Source organism: Phocoena phocoena, chromosome 4 (genome assembly GCF_963924675.1).
Source record: "Phocoena phocoena chromosome 4, mPhoPho1.1, whole genome shotgun sequence".
NCBI classification, from domain to species: Eukaryota; Metazoa; Chordata; class Mammalia; order Artiodactyla; family Phocoenidae; genus Phocoena; species Phocoena phocoena.
Window position 1 is genome coordinate 81,361,927 of NC_089222.1, and position 13,439 is coordinate 81,375,365.

A 13,439-nucleotide genomic window follows, 5' to 3' on the forward strand; every position below is an offset into this window, starting at 1 on the left:
CCTCTCTGTGCCTCAGTTGTATCATCTGAAAACAGCACTACATCTCAATGTTGTTATGATAATTAAATGCATGAATATATGTAAAACCCTTAGAATACCACCTCAAGTGTAGTAAGCTTATATTCTATCTATTATTATGATTATTATGGGAAGAATTTCTTGGGTCCAGGGATTGTGTGGCAGATGTCATGACAGTGGTGAAGAGCATGGGTTCTGGAGCTGACTGTTTTCTACCTCAGTTGTGTCATCTGAAAAATGGGGATAAGAATAGAACCAAACTCCCAGGAGAGAGTGAGGATTAAATGAGACAGTGCCTGGAGTGGGACTGGCGCCTAGCTGGGGAATGGATGTAGCTGGTTTAATTTATTGCTCTCATAATTGCCACAGAGGCTGATACCTGCTGCTCGTGTCCACAAGGCAGCCCTTAGAGTTCTCAAATCGCTCTGGAGCTTACTACACCCCAGGGTCCTCCCAAATTCCCACACACAGCAGAGCACAGCTATCTCTTCGCTCAAGATAGGGGCCCTTTATGCTGTTCCTTGCATACGGCTTTTTGGAGCCATAACTTGGTTTTGTTTTGTTTTTTTTAAACATCTTTATTGGAGTATAATTGCTTTACAATGGTGTGTTAGTTTCTGCTTTATAACAAAGTGAATCATTTATACATATATCTATGTCCCCATATCTCTTCCCTCTTGTGTCTCCCTCCCTCCCACCCTCCCTATCCCACCCCTCTAGGTGGTCACAAAGCACTGAGCTATCTATTTTACGTTTGGTAGTGTATATATGTCCATGACACTCTCTCGCTTTGTCCCAGCTTACCCTTTCCCCTTCCCATATCCTCAGGTCCATTCTCTAGTAGGTCTGTGTCTTTATTCCCGTCTTGCCCCTAGGTTCTTCATGAATTTTTTTTTTTTTAGATTCCATATATATGTGTTGGAAAATATCTCGATTGGTCAAAATAATTTAGGGATGCTAGAAGACATATAGATTACTAAACAAAATCAAAATAACAATAGCTACTGAGCACTTACAGTGTATCAGGTCCTGCGGCTATGTTCTTTTAAAAATAACCACTTTATTGAGCTATAATTTTTTTTTTTTTTTTTTTTTTTTGTGGTACGCGGGCCTCTCACTGCGGTGGCCTCTCCCATTCCCGGACCGGGGCACGAACCCGTGTCCCTTGCATTGGCAGGCGGACTCTCAACCACTGCGCCACCAGGGAAGCCAGAGCTATAATTTACATACCATAAAAGTCACACTTTTAAGGTCTACAATTCAGTGGATTATAGCATATTCACAGAATTTTGTGACCATCTCCATATCTAATTTTAGAACATTTCATCACCACAAAATAAACCCTGTACCTTTAGTGTTACTTTCCATTCTCCCCTCCCCCAAGCCCCTGGGCAAGTACTAACCTATTTTCTGTATGGATTTGTCTACTCTGAACATCTGGTATAAGTGTGGCCTTTTGTGAATGGCTTTTCTTCACTTAGCATAGTGTTCTCAAGATTCATGCTTGCTGTAGGATGAATTAGTACTTCATTTTCTCCATTCATTTTTACTGTAGAATAATATCCCATGGTATGGATAAAGCACATTTTGTTTATCCATTTGTCGGTTGGTAGACATTTGGGTTCCTTTTACTTTTTGGCTATTATGTTTAATAGTGCCATGAACATTTGTGTACATGTTTTGTGTGGACATATGTTTTCATTTCTCTTGGGTATATACCTAGGAATGGAATCACTGAGTTATATGGTAATTCTTATATATAATCTTTTGAGGAACTCCCAGGATGTGCTCTTTTACCTACATCAGCTGACTCAGTTCCAACAGTGCTCCTAGGAGGTGCTTGTTGATTGTCTCATTTTACACATGAGAAAGTTGAGGCATGGAGAGTTTAAGTAACTTGCCCACATTCACAGAGCAAGTGACTGGTGGAGCCAGAGTCCAATCTTTGAAATATTGTTACTTGCCAGTTGTGTCTCCAGAGAACTGTTGAGGATTCAGAGAAATGTGTTCATTAAATCAGTTTTAAAGAAAATTTGAGGGACAGGGATTTTCAAAGACAAAGGGTATTGGTAGTGGCCAATAAACCTTCCCCAGGTAAACTTGGATTCTGAGAGGAATTAAACTTGAATGAAAGGAGTTGTGGAAATTAATCCATGGTGATATCCACAGGGTTAGGCAGTTATTTGGAAAATGACCAGCAAAACATAAATGGCTCAATGCCAGTTTGGCTTGAGAAGTTATAGAATCTGAGTACCAGTATGTTGATAGTTAAATATGCTGGAAATACTTACCTTCTCCCAGTTTGTTTGTCTTTTCGTTTTCTTTATGGTATCTGATGAAAAATTTTTTAGTTTATTTTTAGAGCAGGTTTTAGGTTCATAGCAAAATTTGGGGAAAGTGCAGAGAGTTTCTCTAGACCCTCTCCCCTCCCCATGGCCACCCTCCCCGACTCTGTACATCGCACACCAGTGTGTGTTTGTTACAGCTGATGAACCTACATTATCACCCAAAGTCCATCATTTACATTAAGGTTCTCTCCTGGTGGTGTACATTCTATGTATGGTTTTAGACAAATTTATAATGATATACACCTACCGTTGTATCATATGGCATGTTTTCACTGCCCTAAAAGTCCTGTGTGCTCTGTCTATTAAAGTTTTAAATTTTGATGTAGTCAAATTTGTATACCTTTACTCAAGGGCGCAGACTCTGGAGCCAGGCTGCCTGGATTGAAATCACAGCACTGCCATTTGCTAGCTGTGTGATGTTGGGAAAGCTACTTAATGTCTCAGTGCTTCAGTTTCCTTATCTGTGAAATGGGGATAATAATAATGTCTACCTCAATGGGCTATTGGGAGGATTAAATGCGATTATACATGTAAAATGCTGATAATGGGGCCTGGCATACATACAGGAAGTGCTTTATGAGGACAGGATTTTATTATTATATGTTTTATGGTTTGTGCTTTTGTCTAAGAAACGCTTCTTTACCCTGAGTAATAAAAGTGTTCTCTCTTTGGTAGTTTCTATTCTGCTATTTAATTTGTCTTCACTTACTGGATTTTTTAAGTCTTATTGGTTGTTTTCCTGCTTAAGTTTTCAAGCTTCTCTTCTGTTTCTAAGCACTTAATAAACCTACGTAATGTACACTTTGCATCTGGATTGTATCTGAAGCGTTTGTTGGTATGTTTGTGGACAGACTTTTGCTTGTTTCTGCTGCTCTTCAGTCAAGTAGCCTTTTTAACTCTGTGTGTGTGTGTGTGTGTGTGTGTGTGCGTGTGTGTGTTATGTGTATGTGTATAGTTTAGGTCATTTACCCAAGGACCTAGGGTATCTACCAACCTGGGATCACTTTAAATCAAATTCTCTGAGTAAGGTTTTTCAGATAACATGAATATAGACCAAAAACCCTTGTGGGCTGGCTTGTTGATATTCAGGTATGTTTCTTCACCTCTATCAGGTGCCAGAACTGAGACCGGTGGTAATTCTTGCTATTCAGCACGATTACTTTCTCACCCATCCTCTCTCTGAGGGGGAGCTCTTGGGGGCCTGGAATTTTGTCCCATATTCCCCACACCCACTGCTCATGTAGCAGATGATACAGAGGCTTAGGGTCTTTAGGGCTTCAAGGAAAAAATCCTGTTCTGGTGCTTACTTATTTTCCAGTATTCTTGATTTCACGTCAGTTTTTGGGCTCTGTGGATTCTTTTTGTCACTTCAGCAGTGTGCTTAAAATTCTATTTCTCTGTATTTTTTATTTTATTTTATTTTTTTGCGGTACACAGGCCTCTCACTGTTGTGGCCTCTCCCATTGCGGAGCACAGGCTCCGGACGCGCAGGCTCAGCGGCCACGGCTCACGGGCCCAGCCGCTTCGCGGCATGTGGGATCTTCCCGGACCGGAGCATGAACCCATGTCCCCTGCATCGGCAGGCGGACTCTCAACCACTGCGCCACCAGGGAAGCCCTTCTCTGTATTTCTTAATCCAATGTTTTAGTTGCTTCTATCAAGAGCAGTTAGAGTATTTAATTTGCAGTATTGCCAGCAGTGTGTCTTCATCCTTCCTCTGCTCCTTCCTCTCTGTTCCCCTCCCTTCCCCCTCCTTCCCTCTCCTTCTCCTTCCTTTCCTCCCTTCCTTAACTTGCCTATAATTGTTCAGCAAACCAGCCTTATCCTAGAAAGAGGAGGCCTAAAGAATAAAGGCCTTTTATATGGGTGATGGGCTTTCATTGTCCTAGCACCAATTTTCTTGCAGATTTTTATTCATTGAATTATGTGTAAATAATGTTCTAACTCTTCTTAGCGAAGTATAGTGCTTTATTCATTATTATATCCACAGTGAACTAGAGAATTATCATAAGGCAATAAACACAAACTTTCCTTCTGGGTGTGTATAAAAATAAATCGCATTTATAAAAATATAAATTGCATTAAGTTAACCCTGTCTCTATCCTTAAGCCTTTTGACTGTATTCAGTTCCACTCCTGTGGGCCAGGCTTTCATTTCTCTAATCTTTGGACATTCCAGAGTTTCTTAGGCAATTCTGAAAGTCTTGTTTTCTTAGGATTATTATAAACCTGTTATTTAAAAGTCTTAACCTGTTTTATTTTCAAATCTCTAAATTGGCTTCTAGCGAGGGATCCACTTTCTCTTCTTCTCTGGGCATCAGGGATGATCATGATGGCTGGTCTTGTCTGAACTGAAGGGGCTGAAATGCAGTTCTTGCAGCCCCCAGAAAGATGCTGTTCGTGGAGTAGATTTTATTATCCAGAAAGAATGGACTGAGCTGACTTTCCTAAACCATTCAGATAAATTTAGCCTGGAGCCAGCACATGAAGTTCATATGTCATTCAATCACCAAACATTTATGAGACACCCATTGTGTTTCAGGGATTAAGGCTATGTATGAGGGACTGGAAGTGCAGTTATCAATAAGATGGACTCCTTGTATCTGTGTATTACATCATCATGTTGTACAGCTTAAACTTACACAATGTTATATGTCAATTATATCTCAATAAAGCTAGAAAGATATAAGACAGATGCCCTGATCTCAAAGAGTTAATGGCTTAATAAGGATGGTAGTAGATCTCCCCAATACTTTGTGTTCTAAGAGAAATACCATATCACCATCTCCCTCCCCAACTCACCCCCACCAAAAAAATAATACTCTGGAGACTTGGTTGGTTTAGTAAATATGCAATATTTATAAAGTTGTGATCTCAGTAGAGTAGCTCTGGTCTCAGAGTAGTTTTGTATTTTTAAAATCAATACCTAGGGGTACCTTTTGATATTTATTCACTATCTTTCTTAAACATTTAGTATTCTTGGCACCTTCTACTAAAAAGTTTTGTTCCATTTTCTTATCCCCCAAACTTGGAGTCTCTTACTCTTTAATACTCCACACTCTCCATCTACCCCATCCTGATAATGCCATCTTGTTTATTCAGTCCCCCTCCCCCATTCACCTTTGTGTAAACAATAGCCCTGGTAATTATAATTATTCTCCTGATTGCTTTTCTTGTGATAACCTTTCTAAGCAGCTTTGGCTCTTTCTTTACAGAGAGTGGGACTGGGAGAAAAAGCTAAGTAAGCAAAGGAAATTGGTGAATACCAGCATGTTAATATCTCCATCTTATCACATCTACTTGTATAAAGTAAGTCCTCTCCTCAAGCAGATGTGATTTGAGCTGTTCTTTACATTGAGGGGTAATAGTGTATTGTGGCCCAAATGTGGAAATGTGGATACTCAAAAATACCGGTTTTCAAGGAGCCCAGTGACCAAGTCATCACTTCTCGAGATAGAGTCATCTTGTTGGCCAATAAGACCAGTAGTAGGGAAGGAAGTTTAAACTGTTACCAGGAAGAAATGGTGGCATTCCTGGAAGGATGATCTGGGAGAATTAAGGAGGACAAGGAAGGAGTAGAGGGGCATAATTGATAAACATAAAGTGGGCATGGAGAGCTCAGAAAGAGAGACATAAGATCAAGTAATTGTTGGCTTGTGCAAATCCCAGGGCTATGGAATCTAAGTTCTTTTTATTTCCAGAGCACATGTGCTGTTTTCTAAAGCATGCCTTGCATCGTCTAAAATACATCTTGTTTCCTGACCCGAGTGGACTAGCATGAAGCAGATAAATTTTACCATTCTCTTCACATACTGGAGATCTGATGGGGCAGGCTTCAAACAGCTTAAATTTTACTGTATAAATATACTTTGCAGCAAACTGACATGGTATCTTATGTTTTTGGTAGTGGTGGGTTATAAACTTAAAGCTGCCCTTTCCTGTATTTAATCACAAGATTCTGTGTTGTAATCTTTTCTTCAGTGTAGCTGTACATTGGGTCCTGCCAGATACGTGAAATTCCCTGACAATGTCAGGAATCCTCCTTGGTGAGGAGGACACTCCTCAGTGTCCTCAGGGAAGACTTACTGTAGGATATTTTCACTATTGACATTGATTAGACCCTGGGAGATTCACTTTGGCCTTGTCAGTTCTATTGTTTCAACCCCTCAAAGATTGCAGAAATCATATTGCTTCCATGCTCTATGGTAGTCTTAGTCTGCTGAGGCTGTTATAACAAAATACCAGAGACTGGGTGGCTTGTAAACAATAAACATTTATTTTTTACAGTTCTGGAGGCTGGGAAAGCTAAGATCTTAGCAATGGCAGATGTGATCCTTGTGAGAGCCCTTCTTCTCACTGTATCGCTACCTTATGGGAGGGACAAGGAATCTGTCTAGGGTCTCTGTTATTAGGGTACTAATCCCAATGGTGAGGGCTCAGCTCTCATGACTTAATCACCTCCCAAAGGCCCCATTTTATTATACCATTACCTTGGGGGTTAGGATTTCAACATATGAATTTTCAGGGGACACAAATGTTCAGACCACAGCAAAAGTCATTAGCTGAATAATGCTGACCTCTCTATTAGCCTCAGGGTTCGAGGGTGTTGCACGTCAGCCTAGAATTCAATGCTCTGTGATAGGTACTTAGCTGTGATTACATAAGAGTTTCTAAAAAAAGTTTTGAGAAAAGTAGTAAATGGTTATAGGAAATTTAGTGAGCCATATGTAAAAATATAGGAACGATGATTTATATCTGACCTCATATACCTTGTACTAAAATAAGTATAAAATGGAGTATTAATTTGTAGATATAGAAAACAAAAAAGGAAGTTGAAACAAATAGAGGAAATATTTATTGAATTTCTAGGTAGGAAAACAATTTTTAACCTTATAACTGTTGAAAATAATCACACAGGAAAATATCAATAGATTTTACTACATAAAAATTGTAAAATATATGGACATCAAAATATATAGAGAGAATTAAAAGTTCACTATAAACTTCAGTAAATATGATAGAAAAAGTTAATATTTAAATATATAAAGAACGCATAAAAAGATAGGAAAACTATTAGAACTCAAAAAATGAAAGAGTAAAGAAATGTGTGTGAGAGGATCTTCAAGATGGTGGAGGAGTAAGATGTGGAGATCACCTTCCTCCCCACAAATACATCAGAAATACATCTACGTGTGGAACAACTCCTACAGAACACCTACTGAACGCTGGCAGAAGACCTCAGACTTCCCAAAAGGCAAAAAAATCCCCATGTACCTGGGTAGGGCAAAAGAAAAACAGAGACAAAAGAATAGGGACAGGACCTGCACCTTGGGGAGGGGGCTGTGAAGGAGGAAGCCCCTTCACTTGTCGGGACGAGGTGGGGGGTGGAGGGGAAGATTCGGAGCCATGGAGGAGAGCGCTGCAACGGGTGCAGAGGGCAAGGTGGAGAGATTCCCACACAGAGGATCAGTGCCGATGAGCACTCAATAGCCGGAGAGGCTTGTCTGCTCACCCGCTGGGGCGGGCGGGGCTGGGAGCTGAGGCTCGGGCTTCGGTTGGATCCCAGGGAGAGGACTGGGGTTGGCTGTGTGAACACAGCCTGAAGGAGGCTAATGCACCACAGCTAGCCAGGAAGGAGTCTGGGAAAAAGTCTGGACCTGCCTACGAAGCAAGAGACCATTGTTTTGGGGTGCGCGAGGAGAGCGGATTCAGAGCACCACCTAAACTAGCTTCAGAGATGGGTACAAGCCGCGGCTATCAGCGTGGTCACCAGAGACAGGCATGAGATGCTAAGGCTGCTGCTGCAGCCACCAAGAATCCTGTGTGCAAGCAAAGGTCACTGTCCACACCTCCCGGGAGCCTGTGCAGCCCGCCACTGCCAGGGTCCTGTGATCCAGGGACAACTTCCCTGGGAGAACACACGGCATGCCTCAGGCTGTTGCAACGTCAAGCTGGCCTCTGCCGCGCAGGCTCGCCCCGCATTCCGTACCCTTCCCTCCCCCGGGGCTGAGTAAGCCAGAGCCCCCTAATCAGCCGCTCCTTTATAACCCCTACTGTCTGGGTGAAGAACAGACTCCAGAGGGCAACCTACATGCAGAGGCGTGGCAAAATCCAAAGCTGAACCCCAGGAGCTGTGCAAACAAAGAAGAGAAAGGGAAATTTCTCCATGCAGCCTCAGAAGCAGCAGATTAAATCTTACAGTCAACTTGATGTATCCTGCATCTGTGGAATACCTGAATAGACAACGAATCATACCAAAATTGAGGTGGTAGACTTTGGGAGCAATGGTAGGCTTGGGGTTTGCTCTACGCGACTGACTAGTTTCTGATGTATATGTTTATCTGAGTTTAGTTTTTAGTGCTTGTTATCATTGGTGGATTTGTTTACTGGTTTGGTTGCTCTATTCTTTTTTTATTACTTTTTATATTTCTTTATTTTAAAAACATTTAAAAATTTTTTTATAACTTATTTCATTTCATTTCTTTTTCTTTTTCTTTCTTTCTTTTCTCCTTTCTCTTCTGAGCCCTGTGGCTGACAGGGTCTTGGTGCTCTGGCCAGGTGTCAGGCCTGAGCCTCTGAGGTGGGAGAGCCAAGTTCAGGACATTGGACTACCAGAGACATCCAGGCCCCACGTAATATCAGACGGCAAGAGCTCTCCCAAATATCTCCGTCTCAATGCTAAGACCCAGCTTCACTCAGCAACCAGCAAGCTCCAGTGCTGGACACCCCATTCCAAACAACTAGCCAGACAGGAGTACAACCCCACTCATTAGCAGAGAAGCTGCCTAAAATCATAATAAGGTCACAGACACCCCAAAACACACCACCAGACATGGTCTTGCCCACCATAAAGACAATATCCAGCCTCATCAACCAGAACACAGGCACCAGACCCCTCCAACAGGAAGCCTACACAACACACTGAACCAACTTTACCCACTGAGGGCAGACACCAAAAACAATGGGAACTGCGAACATGCAGCCTGTGAAACAGACACCCCAAACACAGTAAGTTAAGCAAAATGAGAAGACAGAAATACACAGAAGATGAAGGAGCAAGATAGAAACCCACCAGACAAAACAAAAGAAGAGGAAATAGGCAGTCTACCTACAAAAGAATTCAGAATAATGATAGTAAAGATGATCCAAAATCTTGTAAATAGAATGGAGAAAATACAAGAAACATTTAACAAGGACCTAGAAGAACTAAAGAGCATACAAAGAATGATGAACAACACAATAAATGAAATTAAAAATTCTCTAGAAGGGATCAATAGCAGAATAACTGAGGCAGAAAACGGATAGTGAGCTGGAAGATAAAATATTGGAAATAACTACCGCAGAGCAGAATAAAGAAAAAAGACTGAAAAAATTGAGGACAGTCTCAGAGATCTCTGGAAACATTAAATGCAACAACATTTGAATTATAGGGGTCCATGAAGAAGAAGAGTAAAAGAAAGGGACTGAGAAAATATTTGAAGAGATTATAGTTGAAAAGTTCCTTAATATGGGAAAGGAAATAGTCAATCAAGTCTAGGAAGCACAGAGAGTCCCATACAGGATAAACCCAAAGCGAAACATGACAAGATACATATTAATCAAACTATCAAAAATTAACTAGAAAGAAACAATATTAAAAGCAGCAAGGGAAAAGCAACAAATAACATACAAGGGAATCCCCATAAGGTTAACAGCTGATCTGTTAAACAGCAAAAGCTCTGCAAGCCAGAAGCGAGTGGCAGGACATATTTAAAGTGATGAAAGGGAAAAACGTACAACCATGATTACTCTGCCCAGCAAGGACCTCATTCAGGTTTGACAGAGAAAATCAAACCTTTACAGACAAGCAAAAAGTTAAGAGAATTCAGCACCACCAAACCAGCTTTACAACAAATGCTAAAGGAACTTCTCTAGGCAGGAAACACAAGAGAAGGAAAAGACCTACAAAGCCAAACCCAAAACAATTAAGAAATTGGTAATAGGAACATACATATCGATAATTACCTTATATGTAAGTGGATTAAATGCTTGAACCAAAAGACATGGACTGGCTGAATAGATACAAAAATAAGACCCATATATATTCTGTCTACAAGAGACCCACTACAGACTGGAAAGGAGGGGATGGAAAAAGATATTCCATGCAAATGGAAATCAAAAGAAAGCTGGAGTAGCAATTCTTATATCAGACAAAACAGACTTTAAAATAAAGACTATTAACAATAGACAGGGAAGCACACTACATTGTGATCAAGGGATCAATCCAAGAAGATGATATAACAATTGTAAATATTTATGCACCCAACATAGGAGCACCTCAATACATAAGGCAAATGCTAACAGCCATAAAAGGGCAATCGACAGTAATAATCATAGTAGGGGACATTAACACCCCACTTTCACCAATAGCTCATCCAAAATGAAAATAAATAAGGAAACACAAGCTTTAAATGACACATTAAACAAGATGGACTTAATTGGTATTTATAGGACATTCCATCCAAAAATAACAGAATACACTTTCTTCTCAAGTGCTCATGGAACATTCTCCAGGATAGATCATATCTTAGGTCACAAATCAAGCCCTGGTAAATTTAAGAAAAGTGAAATTGTATTATCTTTTCTGACCACAGTGCTATGCAACTACATATCAATTACAGGAAAAAGACTGTAAAAAATACAAACACATGGAGGCTAAACAATATGTTACTAAATGACCAAGAGATCACTGAAGAACTCAAAGATGAAATCAAAAAATACCTAGAAACAAATGACAATGAAAACACAATGGCCCAAAACCTATGGGATGCAGCAAAAGCAGTTCTAACAGGGAAGTTTATAGCAGTACAATCCTATATCAAGAAACAAGAAACGTTTCAAATAAACAATCTAACCCGGCTTCCCTGGTGGCGCAGTGGTTCAGAGTCCGCCTGCTGATGCAGGGGGCGTGGGTTCGTGCCCTGGTCTGGGAAGATCCCACATGCCGCGGAGCAGCTGGGCCCACGTTTCAAATAAACAATCTAACCCGGCTTCCCTGGTGGCGCAGTGGTTCAGAGTCCGCCTGCTGATGCAGGGGGCGTGGGTTCGTGCCCTGGTCTGGGAAGATCCCACATGCCGCGGAGCAGCTGGGCCCGTGAGCCATGTCTGCTGAGCCTGTGCATCTGGAGCCTGTGCTCCGCAACGGGAGAGGCCACAACAGTGAGAGGCCCGTGTCCTGCAAAAAAAAAAAAAAAAAAAAACAAACAGAAAAAAACAATCTAACCTTACACCTAAAGCAATTAGAGAAAAAAGAACAAAAAAACCCCAAAGTTAGCAGAAGGAAAGAAATCATAAAGATCACATCATAAATAAATGAAAAAGAAATGAAGGAAACAGTAGCAAAGACCAATAAAACTAAAAGTTGGTTCTGTGAGAAGATAAACAAAATTGATAAGCCATTAGCCAGACTCATCAAGAAAAGAAGGGAGAAGACTCAAATCTACAGAATTAGAAATGAAAGAGAAGTAACAACTGACACTGTAGAAATACAAAGCATCATGAGAGATTAAAACAAGCAACTATGTGCCAATAAAATGGACAGCCTAGAAGAAATCGACAAATTCTTAAAAGAGCACATCCTTCTGAGACTGAACCAGGAAGAAATACAAAATATAAACAGACCAATCACAAGCACTGAAATTGAGACTGTGTTTAAAAATCTTCCAAAAAAAACAAGTCCAGGACCAGATTGTCTCACAGGCGAATTCTATCAAACATTTAGAGAAGAGCTAACACCTATCCTTCTCAAACTCTTCCAAAATATAGCACAGGGAGGAACCCTCCCAAACTCATTCTACGAGGCCACCATCACCCTGATTCCCAAACCAGACAAAGATGTTACAAAGAAAGAAAACTACAGGCCAATATCACTGATAAACATAGATGCAGAAATCCTCAACAAGATACTAGCAAACAGAATCCAACAGCACATTAGGAGGATCATACACCATGATCAAGTGGGGTTTATCCCAGGAATGCAAGGATTCTTCAATATATGCAAATCAATCAATGTGATGCACCATATTAACAAACTGAAGAATGAAAACCATATGATCATCTCAATAGATGCAGAAAAAGCTTTTGACAAAATTCAGCACTGATTTATGATAAAAGCTCTTCAGAAAGTAGGCATAGAGGGAACCTACCTCAACATAATAAAGGCTGTGTATGACAAACCCACAGCTAACATCGTTATTTAATGGTGAAAATCTGAAACCATTTCCACTAAGATCAGGAACAAGACAAGGTTGCCCACTCTCACCACTATTATTCAACATAGTTTTGGAAGTTTTAGCCACAGCAATCAGAGAAGAAAAAGAAATAAAAGGAATCCAAATTGGAAAAGCAATAAAGCTGTCACTATTTGTAGATGACATGATACTATACATAGAGAATCCTAAAGATGCTACCAGAAAACTTCTAGAGCTTATCAATGAATTTGGTAGAGTAGCAGGATACAAAATTAATGCACAGAAATCTCTGGCATTCCTATACACTAATGATGAAAAATCTGAAAGAGAAATTAAGGAAACACTCCCATTTACCACTGCAACAAAAAGAATAAAATACCTAGGAATAAACCTACCTAAGGAGACAAAAGACCTGTATGCAGAAAACTATAAAACACTGATGAAAGAAATTAAAGATGATACAAACAGATGGAGAGATATACCATGTTCTTGGATTGGAAGAATCCAAGTCATTGTGAAAATGAGTATACTACCCAAAGCAATCTACAGATTCAATGCAATCCCTATCAAACTACCAATGACATTTTTCACAGAACTAGACAAAAATATTTCACAATTTCTGTGGAAACACAAAAGACCCCGAATAGCCAAAGCAATCTTGAGAAAGGAAAATGGAGCTAGAGGAATCAGGCTCCCTGACTTCAGACTATACCACAAAGCTATAGTAATCGAGACAGTATGGTACTGGCACAAAAACAGAAATATAGATCAATGGAACAAGATAGAAAGCCCACAGATAAACCCACGCACATAAGGTCACCTTATCTTTGATAAAGCAGGCATGA